At 46.7% G+C, this 19,645-nt stretch overlaps 1 protein-coding gene across 1 annotated transcript in view; it reads left to right on the top strand.

Moving 5' to 3' along the window:
• The first annotated feature begins 404 nt into the window (after window positions 1-404).
• Window positions 405-19,645, top strand: part of TRAK2 (trafficking protein, kinesin binding 2) — a 60,322-nt gene continuing 41,081 nt past the window's right edge. Inside the window, exon 1 of the mRNA XM_015425516.1 lies at window positions 405-619. The gene's annotated coding sequence lies outside the window, so the exon portion shown is untranslated. The remainder of the gene's footprint in view (window positions 620-19,645) is intronic.

Raw genomic sequence — 19,645 nt, 5'->3', positions numbered from 1 at the left:
CCGGGATGGTCCTTGTCAGCTGAGGCGAGGGGCCCGCGCCCCCCCAAGGAGCCCCCGACGGGACCGAGTGAGCCTCCCCGCGGGCGGGAGGAGAAGCGAGACAGCGGCGTCCTCCTCCTCCTCCTCCTCAGGCGGCCACCCCCACCAGCTCTCCTCAGCGTCGCGGCCACGAAGCGGCTCCCGCCAGCCCTGAGGCGCCTCAGCCCCGCCTCCGCCGTGGAAGTTAACTGTCACCGAGCCCAGGCCGGACAGAGTCACCCCGAGGCGAGGAGCGCCGAGCCTCCCCGTGCGGAACTACGAGCCCCATGATGCCACGCGGCGGGCGGGAGGCGGGGGAGAAAGGCCGTCGCGCCCCGCTGCACGACGGGAGCGGTAGTTCAAAGCGGCCCCTCCGCGCTCCGCGGTCTCCGCGTGGGGATGGCCTCCGACCGGCTCCCTTCGGGCGCCATCTTGTGACCCGGGGCGGCCGTCACCGTCTCCTCCCCTCCCTGCCTTCTCTCGCCCGGGCCTCCGAGAGAGGGAGCTGAGGAGGCCGCCGCCAGTGGCAACCGCAGCCGGTGGTTCGAAAGGGAGCTGCTGCTGCGGCTGGCGGGCACCGAGGCACCCGCACCTCATGCCGGTAAGGGGCCAGCGGGGGTCCATCCCCGCCGCCCGCTGTCACTCTGCGCCCGCTTCCCCCCCCTCCCCTCCGTCTGGGTCTCCTCCTTCGCCTCCTCAAAAGCAAAACCGCAGTGACTCCGGATAGAGCCCAGCCCAGCCCGCCGCCTCCAGCCAGAGGAGATGGAAAAATTCAAATTTCACAAGCCCCGGGGAGCATGCAGCTGAGTGACCCGCCTTCTGCCAGCGGTCCCTTCCCAATCCCACCCCCCCTTCCCAATTTTACCTCTCTTTTTCTTGTCCTCATTTGACCTCCCTCTTTTTCAGTGCTCCCGATTTTACCGCTCTTTCTTCCCCGGGTCTTCCTTTCCTGGCGTCTCCCTCCCGGGAAACTTCTTGCACAGCATCTTTTGCAGCGGGTAGATCGAGACGGGTTAGCCGTGTGAGTCTGTCTGTAGCAGGGGAAAAGAGCAAGAGTCCAGGAGGAGCGCCTGGAAGACTAACAGAATTTGTGGCAAGGGATACAGGCTTTCCTAAGTGTCACTGCTCCCTTCTTCAGGAGAAAAGCGCAAGAGTCCAGGAGGAGCAACTGAAAGACTAACAAAATTTGTGGCAGGGTCGAGGATAAAAAAGGTACCGCCTCGGTGAGAAGGTAACAGCATTATGTGCACCTCAGCGTTTAGTCATGGCGGCCACATGACCATGGAAAAGTCTTTGGACAGCGCTGGCTCCTCGGCTTAGAAATGGAGATGAGCACCGCAACCCCGGAGTCGGATTTGACTGGCTTTTGAGCAAGGGAAACCTTTACCTTTGGGAGCTTTTGTAAGGCACTGCTCAATTCTAGCTGTATCTGAAGAAGTGAAGCCGTAACTCACAAAAGCTCATCCCCAGCCACAATTTTTTTGGTTAGTCTTCAAGATGCTACCACGCCTACTCTTTTCTACTTTTGCAGCAGAGTTAGGTTTCCTTTTTAAAACATACTTTCTAAAAGCTCCCAAAGCAGAAAGCCCAAGCGGGGGGTACTGAGGCTATGCAGGCAGCTGACCCTTCGCTGGGTATCAGTGGTGTGCCCAGGAGAGGGGGGCACATGCGCCCCATCTGGTGGCACTGAGCGGTCAGCTGCCCCCTTTTCTTCCTTAGGGGAAGAATAGTTGCTTTCTCTTTGCGGGGTGACATCAGTGGTGTTTTGTAGTCAGATGACGATGACCACAAGAGATCTGTGTGCCCTTTTGGTTCTGGCAGTTCCCGTAACAGTGTGATCCTGGGCAGACTTGCTCCAGTCCGAGCTCATTGATTTTGGTTGGCTTTGACAAGAGCAACTCCACATAGGATTGCAGTGTGAACCCTCTGCCTGTGGATCTGTCAGTGAAATGGAGAGATTTTTACGGTACATAAAGAGGCACCGGCCTGTTTTAATACTAAGCTGCTGATGCAGGGCTTTGGAGAACTGATAAAGGATTATACATTGACATAGGGATGCTGTTTGTCCTCTCTCGGCTTATGAGTTTGTTTGTTTATTTATTTATTTATGCTTTAGACTTGTTGCCTCTTCAGGCTGATTCTACAATATGCACCAGTGGCAGAGAATTATTCAAAGCCAGTTTGGCGTAGTGGTTAGGAGCACGGACTCTAAACTGAAGAACCAGGTTTGATTCCCCGACTTCTCCACATGCAACCAGCTGGGTGACCTTGAGTCAGTCACAGTTCTCTCAGAGCTGTTCTCTCAAGAGCAGTTCTTTCAGAGCTCTCTCTTTCAGAGCCCCACCTACCTCACAGGGTGTCTTGTTGTGGGGGGGGAAGGGAAAGGAGATTGTAAACTGCTCTGAGACACCTTAAAGCAGAGGTCATTTCAGGGGGGAACGCGGGGGAACGCAGTTCCCCCAGGTGAGGTGCAGGGGGCGGGGCCCATTACAAAGCCCTGCCCCCTGCTTCCGGCCGCCCCGCTTCCGGCCCTCATTCAGCCAGGAGGAGGCAGGAGAAGAGGGAGGGTAAGTTGCTTCCTCCCCACCTCTCTCCACCCCTGCCTGCCTGGGGTCAGGGAGGGCCTTGGCAGGGCTTCCTCGCACTCCCGCTGGCCTTGTAGGTCCACCGCCAGGCCCCTGATGTCAGGGGGTGCGGCATATGCTAATGAGTTATGCTAATGAGTTCCCCTAGCTCTTTTTCTACGAAATGACCCCTGCCTTCGAGTAGTGAAGAGCGGGGTATAAATTTCAGGTGGATAGCTGTGTTGGCCTACAGTAGTAGAGCAAGATTTGAGTACTGTAGCGCCTTTAAAGACCAACAAAGTTTCCAGGAGTAGAAAGGACCAAAATTTGTTGGTCTTTAAGGTGCTACTCTAGTCAAATCTTGCTTTAAAGGTTAGAAGCACAACATATCTCTCTTCACCTTGTTCCTGTACCGTCCAGTAATATAGCAGCCCTGCCAAAAGTTAAATCTCTGTGTATTAAGCCAAAAGCTGTTTGGAAACCACACTTATTAGAGGATATAAAAATGGAGGGGGGTTTATGTGTCTCTCTCTGGAGTCCTGTCCTTTGCTAGGTAGTCAAATATGTAAGTCATTATATAATTTGTAGTTATAGCTGTTTAAAAAAATCCTTGAAGAATTTTATCTGGAATGGAAAAGAAACAAGGCCCACATCAGGGATTAAAATCCTACTGTAGACTTGCATTCTACAATTCAGAATGTGCAAAAAGGAAAAACAACTGATCCTGATGTTTGTGTCCTGTTGCTGGTGGAAACTCTTCTCTTGCTTTACATTCCCTACATAGGTTGGTTTTTTCATTTTAAAAAAATCTGTCAATAACATCATTGTGAAGAATGGAAATGGCTGATCTTAAAATGATTTTCATTCCAGGTAATGGGGAAACACAAGCTGTATTGGGGAATGTAAAGTTAGTTTGCATGGTCTTGCGCTATATTCAGTGCACCAGATTTCATTCCCTTCTTCTGCCCAGTCCTTTGATGTATGTTAAAACCCATAACTTTCCCCAGCTGATGATGCGTGGCCTGAGCATAGGCCTGGCTTCTCTGGCCTCCTATTGATGCTCTTAAAGTAGGGTTGCCAAGTACTTACCGTGAATTGGCGGGGGACACATGGTTTCTGGCCGGAACATTCCGGCATGTAACACACCCGCGCCCCACTGTGCTCTCGCCCAGACGTGACGCCAGCATGCTGGGCACATAGCCGGGTGATGCTGTGGCAATGGGGCTGAAAACTCGATGGTACCATCGAGTTTTCAGCCCCATTGCCACAGCATCACCCGGCTATGTGCCCAGCATGCTGGCGTCACGTCTGGGCGAGAGCACAGTGGGGCGCGGGTGTGTTACATGCCGGAATGTTCCGGCCAGAAACCATGTGTCCCCCGCCAATTCACGGTAAGTACTTGGCAGCCCTATCTTAAAGTATTCCATCTAGATATTTGAAGCAACACTCTTGCACGGCCAGGTTGTGAATCACGGGTTTTTTTGTTTTGTTTCTAGTTCTTCTACTGACAGAATCCTGTGCTTCCAAGACTTCACCCCTAGTTAATTAATCCTTTCCTATAGAATAGATTTTTTGAACCTTTATTTAGCTATTTATACCCTGCTTTTTCTCCACAGTGGGGACCCAAAGTGAGTTCTGTAGTTTTCCTCTCCTCCACTTTATCCTCAGGGCAACCCATGAAGTAGGTTAGGCAGACAGAGAGAGAGAGTGACTGGTCCCAGGTCGCACAGCAAGCTTCCATGGCAGAGCAAGGATTTGAACCTGGGTCTCCCAGAGCCTAGCCTGACGCACTAACCACTCCACCACACTGCTGTGTGAACTGTCACTGTTGAGTAGACAACGATTTACTGGTAACAGCTATGCACTCTGTACAGTATGACCGTGATCCCATGGTCTCCTTCATTCCGTGCCTCCATTGCTACATACAGACTGATGGAAATAACCCTGAAAGAAAAGGATTCCTGTTATAATTTCTTTGTATCATGCACCCGAGTCCTAGGTAGGTTATCTCAGATGCCCAGTGCTCGTTTACTTAGTTTTCTGGTGTGTAACATGGGGCTGTCAGTAGCATGAAGAGCATTGTATTGTGGGTATTTTGTTATGTTCACAAGATACCAAATACTGCCGGGGGGGGGATACCAAGAGGGGAAGGAAGACACAAAGAAGAAGAAGAAGAGGTTTGATTTATACCCCGCCCTTCACTACCCAAAGGTGTCTCAGAGCGGCTTACAAACTCCTTTCCCTTCCCCTCCCCACAACAGACACCCTGTGAGGTAGGTGGGGCTGAGAGAGCTCTTGACAGAAACTGCTCTTTTTTCAAGAACAGCTCTTATCAGAACTACGGCTTGCCCAAGGTCATCCTCACCCTGTGAGGGAGGTGGGGCTGAGAGAGCTCTTGACAGAAACGGCTCTTTTTCAAAGGCTCAAGTTATATCGAGTGACGTGGTAACTTGCGTCACTGTATCTCCCCCACCCACTCTGTGGTTCTGATCTAACCCCCTCTAGATTACGGTAAAGATGCAAGAGGCCACTCTTTCAGGGAGGCGGCTCCCCTTGTCAGTGATGTCCCTTTAAGAGGTTTAATCCACACAGGCTGCAATCTGTCCCATCATTTATTCCAATCTGTTCTGTCTGGGTCAGCAAAGCGGCCCAAGGATAGGCACTAAACCATTCTGTACACGTTGAAAACATGCTCTTTTGTGCTCTTTGCTACACTGATGTGGTGCAGTGCTCAGAGTGCCAGACGAGGATCTAAGAAATCCAGGTTGGAATCCCTGCTCTCTGCCATGGAGGTTTGCTGGGTGACCTTGGGCCAGTCATACTCTCTCCAGCTAACCTACTTCACGGGGCTGCATTGAGGTCAAGCAGAGGAGAGGAGACAGATGTAAGCCGCTTTGGGTCCCTGCTGGGGTGTCAATGAAGTAGATAAATAAAATAAAAATAAAATAAGGCATTGCACTTACAAGGGCTTGAAACAGTGGAAGTGAAGGTATTTCTGTTGCTTAATAAAACAGGAGCAGCTGAGTTAGCTTTAATGTCATCAGTCAGTTAAAGCAGCACAAAACATACAGTACTGATCTGTGCGTCAGCAGGAGGAGAGAGAAAGGAAATGCATGAGAGAAATTATGGTGGGTGCTGGTAAAAGATGTGTTCAGCCCAGCAGCACTGTTTGTGTCTTACGTAGCCAATCCTGTGGATGGTTGGTGGGGAAAGTGTCCTGTTGACTTCAGCAGTGCTTGTTCACATGGTAGAGTGTGTGCCTTACAGCAGCGGTTCCCAGAGTTTACAAAGGAGGGGGGCAGTTCTACACTTAATCTAGTTTTTGGGACCCACCTGCAAATAACTCCATGCTCCTTTCTCCCTCAGAAACCACAGTTCGTACTGGGCAAGTTCTTGTTCTGTTTTTTTCATCTTTTGTATTTATAAATACATAGCATTCCTGGCAGCCTAGAAGCTGGAAAGCAAGAAATTGCAAGTAGATAAATAGGTACCACTTCGGTGGGGAGGCAACAGCGTCCCACGTGCCTTGGCATTTAGTCATGCCGGCCACATGACCGTGGAAACATTTTCGGACAGCACTAGCTCTTCGGTTTGGAAATGGAGACGGGCACCGCCGCCTAGAGTTGGATTCGATTAGCTTTCGAGCATGGGAAACCTTTACCTAGCATGACTACTGAGCGTTAGGGTATATTTCATGGCCTATTTGCCACCAAGCTCCTTCCTACCCGGCCTTGCAAACCACCTGCGAGAGAGTTGTGACCCAGAAGTGGGTCACCCCCGGTATGAGAACCAGTTCCTTGTAATCCTACACAGAGGTAACTGCTCTAAGCCCGCTGATTTCAGTGAACTCCAATGAATTGATTCAGGTGGGGCAGCCGTGTTTTTTTGAAGCAGCAGAACAAAGTTTGAGTCTGGTGGCACCTTTAAGACCAACAAAGTTTTATGCAAAGTGTAAGCTTTCGTGTTCATGCACACTTCCTCAGATGCAATGAAATGGAAATGACCAGTCCATACATATAGGTAGAGGGTGTGCAGTAACTTAGCTTACAGCATAATGAGGATCTTTAACAGATTCAAAGGACCAAACAGGAATAACAAGCGTAGTTTATATGGTTACCATTTGTTTGGGTTTAATTCCGGGGGGAAAACATAGTGAAGAAATAAATCTGTCAGAATTGGAGATTGATGGGCAGATGTGTCCTTAATTATGGAATGCTGAGAGTAATTAACTGAGACCCTGCCATTACACTCCATATGTCTCCTCTCAAGCATGGAGGCGACCTTACAGCATCTTCTTGTTGGGGGGGGGTATTTTTTTGTTTTTTTAAATACGTGCCATGTGTGCACCTGGAAGTCATGGCGACCTCTGGTGACTGACCCCTACTGGGGGCCTGGAGGATATTCAGAGATGTGGCTGAATAAAGCCTGCCCCCACCTCCCGACTGCTGGTATTCCAAGGAGGCCTCCCATCCAAGTACTTCCCAGAGTCGGCCCTGCTTAGCTTCCGAGATCTGACCAGATCGGGCTTGCCTGGGCTATCCCAGTCAGGGCAGCGTCTTTATCTTGATTCCATTTCAATGTATCTGAAGAAGTGTTCGTGCACACAAAAGCCTATATCTTGAATAAAACTTTGTTGGCCTTAGAGGTGCCACTGGACTCAGACTTTGTTCTGCATAGGATTGTGCAGCTGATCTGTTAGTTTATGGAGCAGACAGGATTTTCACCAGACAGGATTCTGTTTGTTTGTTTTGTTAAACCGCCTGAGCCTGTTTGCTTCTGCCACTGGGGTGACATCAGTCCCTGGCGGAGGCCGAAAGCGTAGAGCCAAGCAGGCTGTGGAGAGTCGGTGTTATTCCTTCAGAATTAATAAACATTGAAGCGTTCAATATAGGATGGAATGCCATAGGAAGAACCAAATGTTTATGGCTGCAGGTAGAAAAATAGGGTGTGTGAAGTGTCATCAAGTCATACTTCCAACTTATGGCAACCCAGTGAATTAATGTCCTCCAAAATGTCTTATCGTTAACAGCCTCGCTCAGGTCTTGCAAACAGAGAGCCGCCATGATCAGGGCCCTGCAGGACCTTTTACAGTTCTGCAGGGCCTGTAAGATGGAGCTCTTCCACCAGGCCTTTCGTTAAGGAGTCGCACCCAATACATCAAAGCCCTGTGCCCAATACCGCCATCGACAGACTGAGCTTCCCCAACTTTGAAATCAATTATCGACTGCATTTACTAGTATGTTGATGCTACCCTGCTTTCGCCATCGCCACTTGAATTGTTCACTAACACCCTATGTTGTTGTTGTTTTTAAGCTTCTAAGCTATTATTTATATTGTTGTTTTAGCTACTGCATGTTATGTAAGCTGCCCTGAGTCTGCTTATACTTATAAAATACTTAGGTACAAATCCTGAGAACTGTTTGCACTTTTTATCGAAAGCACCCCTTTTAGGGGAACGTCTGGATTTGAGTTCATTTGCACCGTAGAGACCAAGAAGATGTTGGGGATATAAACATTTGAGAGTCAAAGCTCCCTTCGTCAGATATCAAAGCGTTGACTCTCGAGAGCTTATACCTCAAAAACTCTGGTTGGTCTCGAAGGTGCTAACGGACTCGAATGTAGCTGTTCAACGTGGCCATCCTCTGAAACTGTCTTTTAGGGGAAGGGGCCGTAGCTCATGGGTGGAGCATCTGCTGGATGTGTAGGAGCTCCTTGGCTCAGTCTCTGGCATTTCTAGCTAAAACTACGAATAAAGGATTAAGCTGTAAGCCATGTGAAAGATTTCTCCACAAGAACCTGGAGAACAGTTGCCAGTCGTGCCGTACTAACACAGGTGTCGAATGCATCTGTTACAAGGGCCGAATCTGACATAAATGTCGCTTTGTCGTGCTGGGTCACGTGTGGCATAATCTAATGCCAGTTACCGGAGATATAAACTTTTTAAAGGACACAGACAAGCCCAATTTTGGTTTTTTTACTCAAAATACAAACAGAAGCAATTGATTCCTAGCAGTGAAAGTAGAAAAGAGCAAGAGTCCCGTAGCATCTAACAAAATATGTGGCAGGGTAGGAGCTTTCGTGAGTCACTGCTCACTTCTTCAGGTATCTTCAGGCATCTGAAGAAGTGACCAGTGACTCACGAAAGCTCATACACTGCCACATTTTTTGTTCGTCTTTCAAGCGCTACTGGACTCTTGCTCTTTTCTACCACTACAGACAGACTAACACGGCTACCCAGCGTGATCTAGCAGTGAAAGCAACTGATTTACTGGGGAGCTCACAAAAGCCCCAATAAATCTACTTAACCATATGCAAGACTAGGTTTTTTCCAAGGGATACCATAAAAGGGGGAGTACCTTATAATTCCATACATACCAGTTGCTTGCGGACCAGCTGAGAGCCCTGAATGGGCAGGTTCCAGGCCCCCGGGCCTTACGTTTGACACCCCTGGACCAAGGATAAAGCAGGTTCTGTGCTCGGCCGTGCAGTTCAGTAGCCGATCTTGGGCAGTCAGCCTAACCTACTTCGCAAGGGTTGTTGTGAGGATAAAATGGTGTTGGGCAGAGAGAGTCCCAGATATATCCCTCTGACATCTGCAATGGAGGGATGGGATATGTGCCAGGATACATTTCCAATAAAATAAATAGCAGCATTTTCCTGCGGAGCCAGAATTGTGCTGAGCCTAATTGACCTCTGGGAGAAACACTTCCCAGTATGAATTCCTTAACTGTAAGCATTCCTTTTTCTTGAGCAGTGCTGTAGGAGATGTCGGCATGATGATTTCACGCAAGTTATTATTATTTTTTAGCATCCTGGTAGCTATGGTTGCCAACTCCAGGTTGAGAAATACCTGGGGATTTGAAGAAGAAGAGATTGGATTTATACCCCGCCCTTCACTACCCAAAGGAGTCTCAGAGCGGCTTACAAACTCCTTTCCCTTCCCCTCCCCACCACAGACAGCCTGTGAGGTAGGTGGGGCTGAGAGAGCTCTTGACAGAAACTGCTCTTTTTCAAGGACAGCTCTTATCAGAACTATGGCTTGCCCAAGGTCACCCAGCAGGTGCAAGTGGAGGAGTGGGGAAATCAAACCCGGTTCTCCCAGATTAGAGTCCGTGCACTTAACCACTACACCAAACTGGCTCCCTGGGGGGTGGAGCTTGTGGAGGGTGGGGTTTGGTGAGGGGAGGAACTTCAGTGGGGTACAATGCCGTAGAGCCCACCTTCCAAAGTCACCTGGAGATCAGTTTGTAATCATTTGTAATCCCAGGAGATCTCAGCCACCCCCTGGAGGTTGAGAACCCTACTGATAGCCCAGCCTAAACTGATCTCGTCAGAGCTTGGTAGCTAAGGTCTAGCACAGTTAGCGTGTGGATGGGAAACCACCAAGGAAGCCCAGGATTGTTACGCACCAAAATTATGCTTTAGAAAGCATATAACGTGTTTAGATGACGGTGCCGTGCAGTTTCCTGGCCTGCTCAGAATAGGAGGGTTTACAGTCGGACTGCTATTTTGAAGAGTCGGATTTTGGCAGCGAGCAAAACCAGGCTTAGCTCAGCAGCGCAGAGAGCCTGAAAATAACGCCAGCACGTGATGCACCCTCAAGTATTTCCTCTGATCCACTCAAGCACTGTCTCGCCATTTGATAGTACGTATCTGCTGCTTTATCCTTATCCTAAATTTTACTTTGCAAATGTCTTCCTCCACCTCAGCTTGCATGCTGTTTATATGTACACATGTGTGTGCGTATGTAGTATGTGTATATATGTGTGTGTGTGTGTTACGCTGATAATTCAGTGAACTCTAAAAGTACTGAAAAGTGTGCTCTGAAATGCTGGTGTTCCGAACTGGGATTGGTATTTGCTGTATGTCACTTCCCAAAGTCATTTTGCCTGAGTAGGCATTTTTGTTTCTAGTTCTAGTCCGCCCTTCTCACTGAGACTCAAAGCAGGTTACGCCGAGTAAGTCTAAGAGGGCTGTCTGAAGCCACTCAATTAAGCAGCCTTGGAAGATGTTCTGCTCAGCATACAACTGATGCATAGACTCTGAAGTGTAATTCTATGACTGGGTTTTTCTAGCTTTTAGATGTAATTGTATTTATTAAAATGTTTACACCCTGCAGGGGTTTCTTTTTTCCCCTTGGCTGAAGGCAGCGCCTGAAGTCTTGCATTACTGGAAAGGAACTTAATTAAAACCTTTCCCCTCAGTTAAAGCAATTCTGTAGAAAACTTCTAGTCATTCCTATTCATATTAATAGCTTGTGTCTTTAAAATAAGGCTTGTAAGGCTCACATGAACATATATGAAGAAGTAGAAGAAGAGATTGGATTTATACCCCTCCCTTCACTACCCAAAGGAGGCTCAGAGCGGCTTACAAACTCCTTTCCCTTCCCCTCCCCACAACAGACACCCTGTGAGGTAGGTGGGGTTGAGAGAACTCTGACAGAAACTGCTCTTTTTCAAGAACAGCTCTTATCAGAACTACGGCTTGCCCAAGGTCATCCAGCCAGGTGCAAGTGGAGGAATGGGGAATCAAACCCGGTTCTCCCAGATTAGAGTCCATGGACTTAACCACTACACGAAACTGGCTCTATGATATCTTAGTCTACCAGATCACTGCTTTGTCTGGTAGCCTTTTCCCTTTCTCTGAATTCCTTCAAGCACGCAAGCTTTGTATTCAAAATTCTGCATTTCATTAAAGGTACTGCAGCAATCTGCCTTCCCAACAGAGATGCCAGTCTCCAGATGGGACCTGGGGATCCCCTGGAATTACAGCTCATCTGGCTACAGAGATCAGTTCCCCTGGGCAAAATTGATGCTTTGGAGGGCGGGCTCTCGGGCATTGGACCCCCACTGAGGTCCCTTTCCTCCCCCAGTTGCACCCACAAATCTCCAGGTGTTTCCCAGCCTGGAGATGGCAACCCTACCTCCCCCATCCCCCGCCAGTTGCGGTGGAGGACCTGTCAACCCTGCTTCCCAAATAAATGTTTGTTGTAACTGGGGAACTCAGGGAGAGACAGTAAAGGTTATTGTATGCAGCAGGAAAACTAAAGGTCACTGATAATTAAATTAGTAGCATGCTGTTAAATATAGTTCTGGGATGGCGTTTGGGAATTATTAGCAGCTTTCTTGGTTTTCTTACTGCATTTCATTTAATTGATGCTTTATCCTGAAGACAACTGCCCGTTTCAGCTCCATTTTACTGGTGGGGTTTTTGTCCTGGGTTTCTAGCTCTGCAAAAAAATTCTGAGGCTTGGAACAATTAATTTGGAAAGAATGTTCCTATTTATGTTTAAATAGGACTGAAGCTGCTTCAGTGACGTGTAACTTCCTTTTTATGTGCTCTTCCATAACTTGGACGGCAGAAGAGATTTTGCAAAATCTTTTTCGTCCATTCCCTTGGGTGTATTTCATCATGTCTCATTCAGTTTGTCCCGCAGTCCTTAAAATGGAAGGGGGTATCTCTTCTAAGGGAACCTGGGATCCTTGTAGCCACAGTGATTAATATTCTAGGAGAACAAATTAAAGAAAAAACAACTGTAAGAAGAAAAAAAAGAATGTAGTGAGACTTCACGATTGAAAACATTTGCAGTTAGCCATTAGAAAGTGGATACATATCAGACATGTTCATGGCAGACGTTCAGCTGCATAGCTGTGAAAAAGCCAGAGGCGCTGGCAGCCCTGTCATGACAGCTGTCTAGAAGTAGGATTGTCAGAGAACCAGATGGTGGTGGAGAAGAAACAGCTTCACGCCCGACTTCTATGTTGTCTAGTTTCAGCAGACGTAAATCAAAGTGGAATAACCTATAACGCAAACTCTTTTGTTTTGAGATACCAGCATAGACAAAAATCTTCCAATCTTCCAGTATTAACTTAAACTTACAGTGTATTATTTGACAAAATGTGCTTTCAAAATACTCTGGGCTTTGAATGAATTCTTTGTGTATTATCTTGCTTTCTGCTATCGGGCCGTGCCCAGTTCTCAGCATACTTCTCGCACTGGACTCTTCAAACTGTCCCCCACTTTTCCTCTCCTCTTCATTGAGGAGAGGAAGTAGATGGTAGCCTACAAAAGGTGTGGGTGGGGGAGAGAAGCTGCAGCAAGGAGGAGGAAGCAGGCAAAAATCGCCCCCCCCAATCCTGCATCATCACAGAGCTTTCTTTGTCAACTTCCTCCAGTAGTATCACATGGGTGATTTCTTCTCTTCTGCCTCTTCACTGCAGCTTCTTGGTTTTTCCCCGGGAAGGTCCCCTGGTCCCCTCGTATTCCCTTGGGGGGGGCGTCGTGGGCAGTGGCTAAAAAGGTTCTGTAATGGCTGCCACCACTCTGGTATGGGTCTCCTCAGGAGGGCCCAGAGCACCCGCTCTACTTTATACAATACTCTCCCAGTAGGTGTCCCCTTATAAGTGACCGAATGAGGCGTGAGGTCCCAGGCGGAGTAACAAACTATTTTTATTAAATAGATTTAACAACAGCTGTAATTCAGTAATGTGAAAATGAGCACAGTAAAGGTAGACAAACCAACCACGTGAGGAATCCTAACGTGTCTGACTACTGTACCTAGCCTTCTCTAGGCTTCTCAAAATAACTCACCCCTTTTGGATGAGGGATCCCTCCTCCTTCTGCAGCAGCCTCTCCAGCCCTGCCTCCCTGGGCAAGGCCTTTTATCCCTTCTTCCCAGGCACCACCCTCTACTCCTCTCCTGGTGCAAGTTTTCCCTCCAGATCCCCTGTTAGCCAATCACAGGGTCCTGAGGGGACCTGGGAAATGAAGGCCCTGAGGGCTACTCTAATACAGGCTTCCCTGGAGCCACTAGGCCTCCCTAGAGCCTGTAGGCCGCACCACTGTAAGCCTGGGATCGTGACGGGGAATCACGGGGGTCTGCCAAGGGAATGGGAAGCAAGAGAAGTCTGCTTCTGCTGATGGTTTATAGGCTTCAGCCCTTAGTCTTTGAGATGCCTCCCAGTTCACTTCTCAGGATTTGCTTTTTCTTTTGTTCAACCAATAAGCTGTCGCCTTGACCTGGGCCCAGACTACCAGTCGTGGAAGCTAAGCAGGATTGGTCCTGGTTAGTTTTTGGATGGGAGACCACCAAGAAAGTCCAGGGTTGCTCCGCAGAAGCAGGCAATGACAAACCACCTCCGTTTATCTCTTGCCTTGAAAACCCTGTGGGGTCACCAGAAGTCAGCTGCAACTTGAGGGCACTTTCCATCACCAATAGGCTGTCAACGACAGGATGGTTTTAGGGTCATTAATTCATAGGGTCACCAGAAGTCAGAAACACGTAACACACACAAACACATATACAGCTTCTCCTTTGGAATCCTCATCTTGCCCTCTTCTGTAATATGGTCCAGACCAGCGTTCCCTCTAAGCTGAGTTAGTGTGAGCTAGCTCACAGTTTTTTAGCCTCCGGTTCACACATTTTTGTCTTAGCTCAGGGAGGATGGCTCCAGAGCAGTGTTCCCCCTAAGCTGAGTTAGTGGGAGCCAGCTCACCATTTTGTAGCCTCCGGCTCACACATTTTAGTCTTTGCTCAGGGAGGATGGGGCTCCATAACTTTAATGCCAGTAGCTCATAAAGTAGAATTTTTGTTCACAAGACTCTACAGCTTAGAGGGAACGTTGGAGACTATCTTGAATACCTAAAATTATAAATTTGTAAAGTACTGTTTAGAGGAATAGAATTCAGTGATCAAATAAGGAGAAATTTCTTCTTATAGGTATTGCTGAAACAGTATTTTTGATGGAATCGGAACCAGGGATCTTGTGGGTTCTTCCTCCATGGAGGTATTTAAGCAGAAACTGAACAGTTGTCAGGGGTGCCTAAGGTCATCCTGCCTGGAGCAGTGGATTGGGCTGAATGGTTTCTAGGCCCCCTCCAACTCTTTATTCTATGATTCTGTGATATTTTGGCAACACTGTGCTGATAAATAGGAAAATATAGGTAAATACTGCTGTTTTACGTTGCACTGCTGTTAATTGCTACGACTGGGTCATTTGGAGCCAAAACTCAGTTTTGTGGTGTTGCAAGGTGGAACAGATACTTCTAAAGATACTGAGGCAATGAAGTTGATTGATGACTAGACTAGACTGGAAAGCAGTTTCCACCTATGATTTCAGGTGCTCAGGGAGGATGGGGCTCCATAACTTTAATGCCAGTAGCTCATAAAGTAGAATTTTTGTTCACAAGACTCTACAGCTTAGAGGGAACGTTGGAGACTATCTTGAATACCTAAAATTATAAATATGTAAAGTACTGTTTAGGGGAATAGAATTCAGTGATCAAATAAGGAGAAATTTCTTCTTATAGGTATTGCTGAAACAGTATTTTTGATGGAATCGGAACCAGGGATCTTGTGGGTTCTTCCTCCATGGAGGTATTTAAGCAGAAACTGAACAGTTATTTGTCAGGGGTGCCTAAGGTCATCCTGCCTGGAGCAGGGGGTTGGGCTGAATGGTTTCTAGGCTCCCTCCAACTCTTTATTCTATGATTCTGTGATATCTTGGCAACACTGTGCTGATAAATAGGAAAATATAGGTAAATACTGCTGTTTTACGTTGCACTGCTGTTAATTGCTACGACTGGGTCATTTGGAGCCAAAACTCAGTTTTGTGGTGTTGCAAGGTGGAACAGATACTTCTAAAGATACTGAGGCAATGAAGTTGATTGATGACTAGACTAGACTGGAAAGCAGTTTCCACCTATGATTTCAGGTTGCCAACACTGACCCTGAAACGAGTATCCAGCCATGCATAATTCACAGCAGGCATCAGTCCCTAGTATTACTGATAGATGTTTATATTCATTTTCTCCCCATCCTTGTAACCTTTGCTTTTCCCTGCAGCACATAAAACTTGGACACAAGGCCTGCCCCTCCTTGTGCCTTTTCTATTTCTGTGAAGTGCTCGCTAGATGGGCCTTCAGTGTTCCTAAATGGTTCCAAACATTCTGGCAGAGAATAACTTGCAGCGTCATTTTTAAACAGCCCTGGTCTTTAAAGGGCAGCGCCATAGCAACTTGGAATTTGAATCAACGTGTTTTTATTTTTCCTCCTAGTACTTTGGAAAATGTTCTTCCTACTCATTGGAAGCAACACAAGTCTAACCTGGTCCACCAGCAGACCTCGTGAACGCTAAGGGGTATGGGGCAATTTCGTCACTTTCAGTTTTAATGGTACCTGGGAGTATGAAATGTCAGGGGGAAACCCCACCAAACACAATGAAAGCTCTATGGATGGGAACAGGCAACTGAAGCAGAAAGAGGAAGGACCGCCCATCTTGAAGGAGATTGGCAGGGCAGCATCCAGGATGAGGAATTTTGTGGAACAGGATCCAGAGAAATGTGAGGGTGTATCACACAAAGGTCAGTGCCGTTTAACGAATTACTGGCTTTACACAGAAGGACAGAAGCGAAGTGCCAGCTGTGGATGGCACAAGTTATTTGTGGTGCGTTTAGCTACAAATAACATGCAAAACAGCTGATGTAAACATTGCCTTACTGTGATGTTGGATGAGGAGCACCACCTCGCCGGAGCACAGAGTGAATTTCAAAAATTATTAAAGCATTTCTAGATGACCTCATATTTACGTGTTGTTAACAGCTATGCAAAAATCTTAGGATATAAAAGAAATGAGAAGGAAGTGTTTAGCACTTAATAGGTTGGAAGTGAAACTGAAGTGAGTGAATACTTCTAATAATGTACGAATTTTATGATATAGTAAGGATTAACTGGATAGTAAGGATTAACTGGATAACGAGTTTTTTCCTGTGCTTAATTTTCAAAGGGGAAGCTGTGTATAATCCTGTGCCAAAAGAATTCTATCTGTTAAAACATACAACTGTGTAACGTTTTTGCTACGAATTGCTTCACTATAAGGGCTAATACTAGCATATTAGAATTTCTGATTCCCTTGTTTACAGTCTACTTGGTCCTTGTCGGAATCTTTGTATGACAGATGTATTAAATTTTATTGATATTATTCCCCTTGACTCACTGTACTAAACAAAATTATTCTGCATCTTTATCCTACTTCTCCTTATCAATATCTACAAGTGTGCTCACAATATGATAAATAACAATAGTACGACTAAGGTTGCCAGCCTCCGTGGGATAAAGAGTCAAAGAGATTCACGGAAAGAGCCTAAATGCAAGGGGAAAAAACCGTGAACAAATTACAAGAAATATATTATAAATATTCAACACTTATTAAAGATAGTAATATCCATGTGCTCTATTCATACGACAGTTCCAAAGTCTAATATGTGTATGTTCAGAAATGGGCTCTTTTTGTAGCAGGAACTCCTTTGCATATTAGGCCACACCCCCTAATGTAGCCAATCCTCCAAGAGCTTACAGAGCTCTTCTTACAGGAGCTACTGTAAGCTCTTGGAGGATTGGCTACATTAGGGGTGTGTCGCTTAATATGCAAATGAGTACCTGCTACAAAAAGAGCCCTTAAAGGAATAAAGTGCCTGTGTCAAAAAGAATGTTGTCAATTCGTTGTTTTCAAAATATAGCAGTTAAGTCTTTCAAAACAGTCTGTCGTTTTCAAAACATAGCAGATAGGTCTTTCAAGCAATACAGTTTCTAAGTGCGTGCACGGAGACTGTAGAAACACACTGCCGTTCCACCTCTGACGGAGCCTGCCGGCCTTTACGCATCCGTTTCCAAAACGCTTTTTCAAAGAGGGGATAGGACATCGTCCATACATGCAGTACTGCCACTCCAATACGAACATCCCAAAGTCCCGGGAAGGGAGAGGGGACCCCCCCCCCCCCCCCCCCCGCTGACAGCCAGGTAAGACCTGGCAACCGAATTTGGAATTGTTGTATGAATTAGAGTACATGGATATTAGTATCTTTACTAAGTGCTGAATAGTTATAATATATTTCTTGTAATTTCATAGAATCATAGAAGAGTTGGAAGGGGCCATACAGACCATCTAGTCCAACTGCCTGCCCAATGCAGGACCAGCCTAAAGCATCTCTGGCAAATATTCGTCCAGCCTCTTCTTGAAAGCTGCCAGTGAAGGGGAGCGAACCACCTCCCTAGGCAGCTGATTCCACCTTTAAACCACTCTGACCATGAAAAGGTTTTTCCTTCTATCCATCTGATACCTTTCTGCGTGTAATTTAAACTAGTTGCTTCTGGTCCTATCCTCTGCTGCCAACTGGAACAGCTCCTTGCCCTCCTCCAAATGACAGCTTTTCAAATATTTAAAGAGGGCAACCATGCCCCCCCCAATCTCCTCTTGTCCAAAGTAAACATTCCCAAGGCCCTCAGCCTTTCCTCGTAGGGCTCAGTCTCCAGACCCCTGATCATCCTCGTCGCTCTCTTCTGCACCCTCTTGATTTTGTCCGCATCCTTTTTGAAGTGAGGCCTCCAGAACTGCACACAGTACTCCAGGTGCGGCCTGACCAAGGCAGTATACAGAGGGGCTATGACCGCCTGCGATTTCGATGCTATGGCCCTTTTAATACAACCCAAGACTGAATTTGCCTTTTTTGCCACCGCATCACACTGACTGCTCATATTTCGTTTACAGTCCACCCTCACCCCAAGATCTCTTTCGCATTCACTACTCCCCAGGAACTTATCCCCCAACCAGTATTTGTGCTTGACATTTTTGTGCATTTATCTTTGTTGAATTGCATCCTGTGTGCAGCTTGTTGAATTTTAACTCTTATCTTCTTGAGTGTTTGCTACTCCTCCCAATTTGGTATCAGCAAATTTAATGAGTAGCCCCTTCTACCCCTTCATTCTGATCATTCACTTTTTTTTCTTGCATTTAACCTCCATGTGGGGCCTGGAGATTTCCTGGAATTACAACAGATCTCCAGACTGCGGAGATCAGATACCCTGGAGGGAATGGCTGCCTTGGAGGATGGACTCTATGACAGGGCTACCATATTTTGAAAAGGGAAAAAGAGGACAGGCTTCCCGACTGACTACTTCAAGCAGGCAATCACTATGACGAATCTCATTTTAAATACCCCCTGCTATTTAAGCCGTGATATTTGCTACTAACTAGGAATATTCATAACCTCCCTGTCCAAAAAGAGAACATTTCCATCTGTTTTTTTAAAAAGACCCTGAAAGAGGACAGGCACCAAAAAAAAGAGGACATCTGGTCACCCTACTCTGTGGCATTTGTACCCCACTGAAGTCTCTCCCTTCCCCAACACCCCCCCTCTCATGTTCCACTCCCAAATCTCCAGGAATTTCCCAGCTCAGAATTGTCAAGAATAACACAGTAAAACGACTAGAGCAGCAAAACCAGAATTTAAAAAAGAAATGAAATTGTAGAAAGAACATCCAATTAAAAATTCCAATTGAAATGTTAAAAACACTAATAAAAAATCACAGCTTCAGGACCAAGCAGAAGCCTTTTAAAGCAATGGTAGCATAAAATACAAAATGGCTGATAAAACCTCACAAGGGGAGAGGAACATCTAAAGCGGGGGTGTCAAACGTGCGGCCCAGGGGCCGGATGAGGCCCCCGGAGGGCTTCCATCAGGCCTGCAGTGGAACTGACCATCTCCTGCTTCCAGTTCTGCTGCTGCTGCTGCATCATAGCTTGCTTCGCCAGACTCTCTCAATCGCTCAGCCATTTCATGTTTTAACCTGGGTCCCAGACTCAGAACTCTGAGCATGAGATTTCTGTGGTGAATGTCAATAAATCAAAAGTAGGTTTGCAGCTTATAGAGCTAATGTTTTAAGCATGTTTTTATTTTAAGTAAAAAGAAATCTTTGTGTCTGTGTCCTTTATAAAGTTTATATCTCAGCTACCTGGCATTACATTTTATGACACACATGGCCCGGCCCAACAAGGTCTCATTTATGTCAGGTCTAACAAATGAGTTTAATCTTTGTGTCTGTGTCCTTTATAAAGTTTATATCTCAGCTACCTGGCATTACATTTTATGACACACATGGCCCGGCCCAACAAGGTCTCATTTATGTCAGGTCTAACAAATGAGTTCGACACCCCTGATCTAAAGGGCTAGGGTTTTTTAAAAAAATGCCTTTCTTTGTGTCTGGAATGTTTGTCACCTGGTGAGCT

The sequence above is a fragment of the Gekko japonicus genome, unplaced genomic scaffold, assembly GCF_001447785.1.
Source record: "Gekko japonicus isolate JY-2015 unplaced genomic scaffold, Gekko_japonicus_V1.1 scaffold604, whole genome shotgun sequence".
NCBI lineage: Eukaryota > Metazoa > Chordata > Lepidosauria > Squamata > Gekkonidae > Gekko > Gekko japonicus.
Note: the sequence above shows the minus strand (reverse complement) of the source record. Positions and strands in the feature narration are given on the sequence as shown.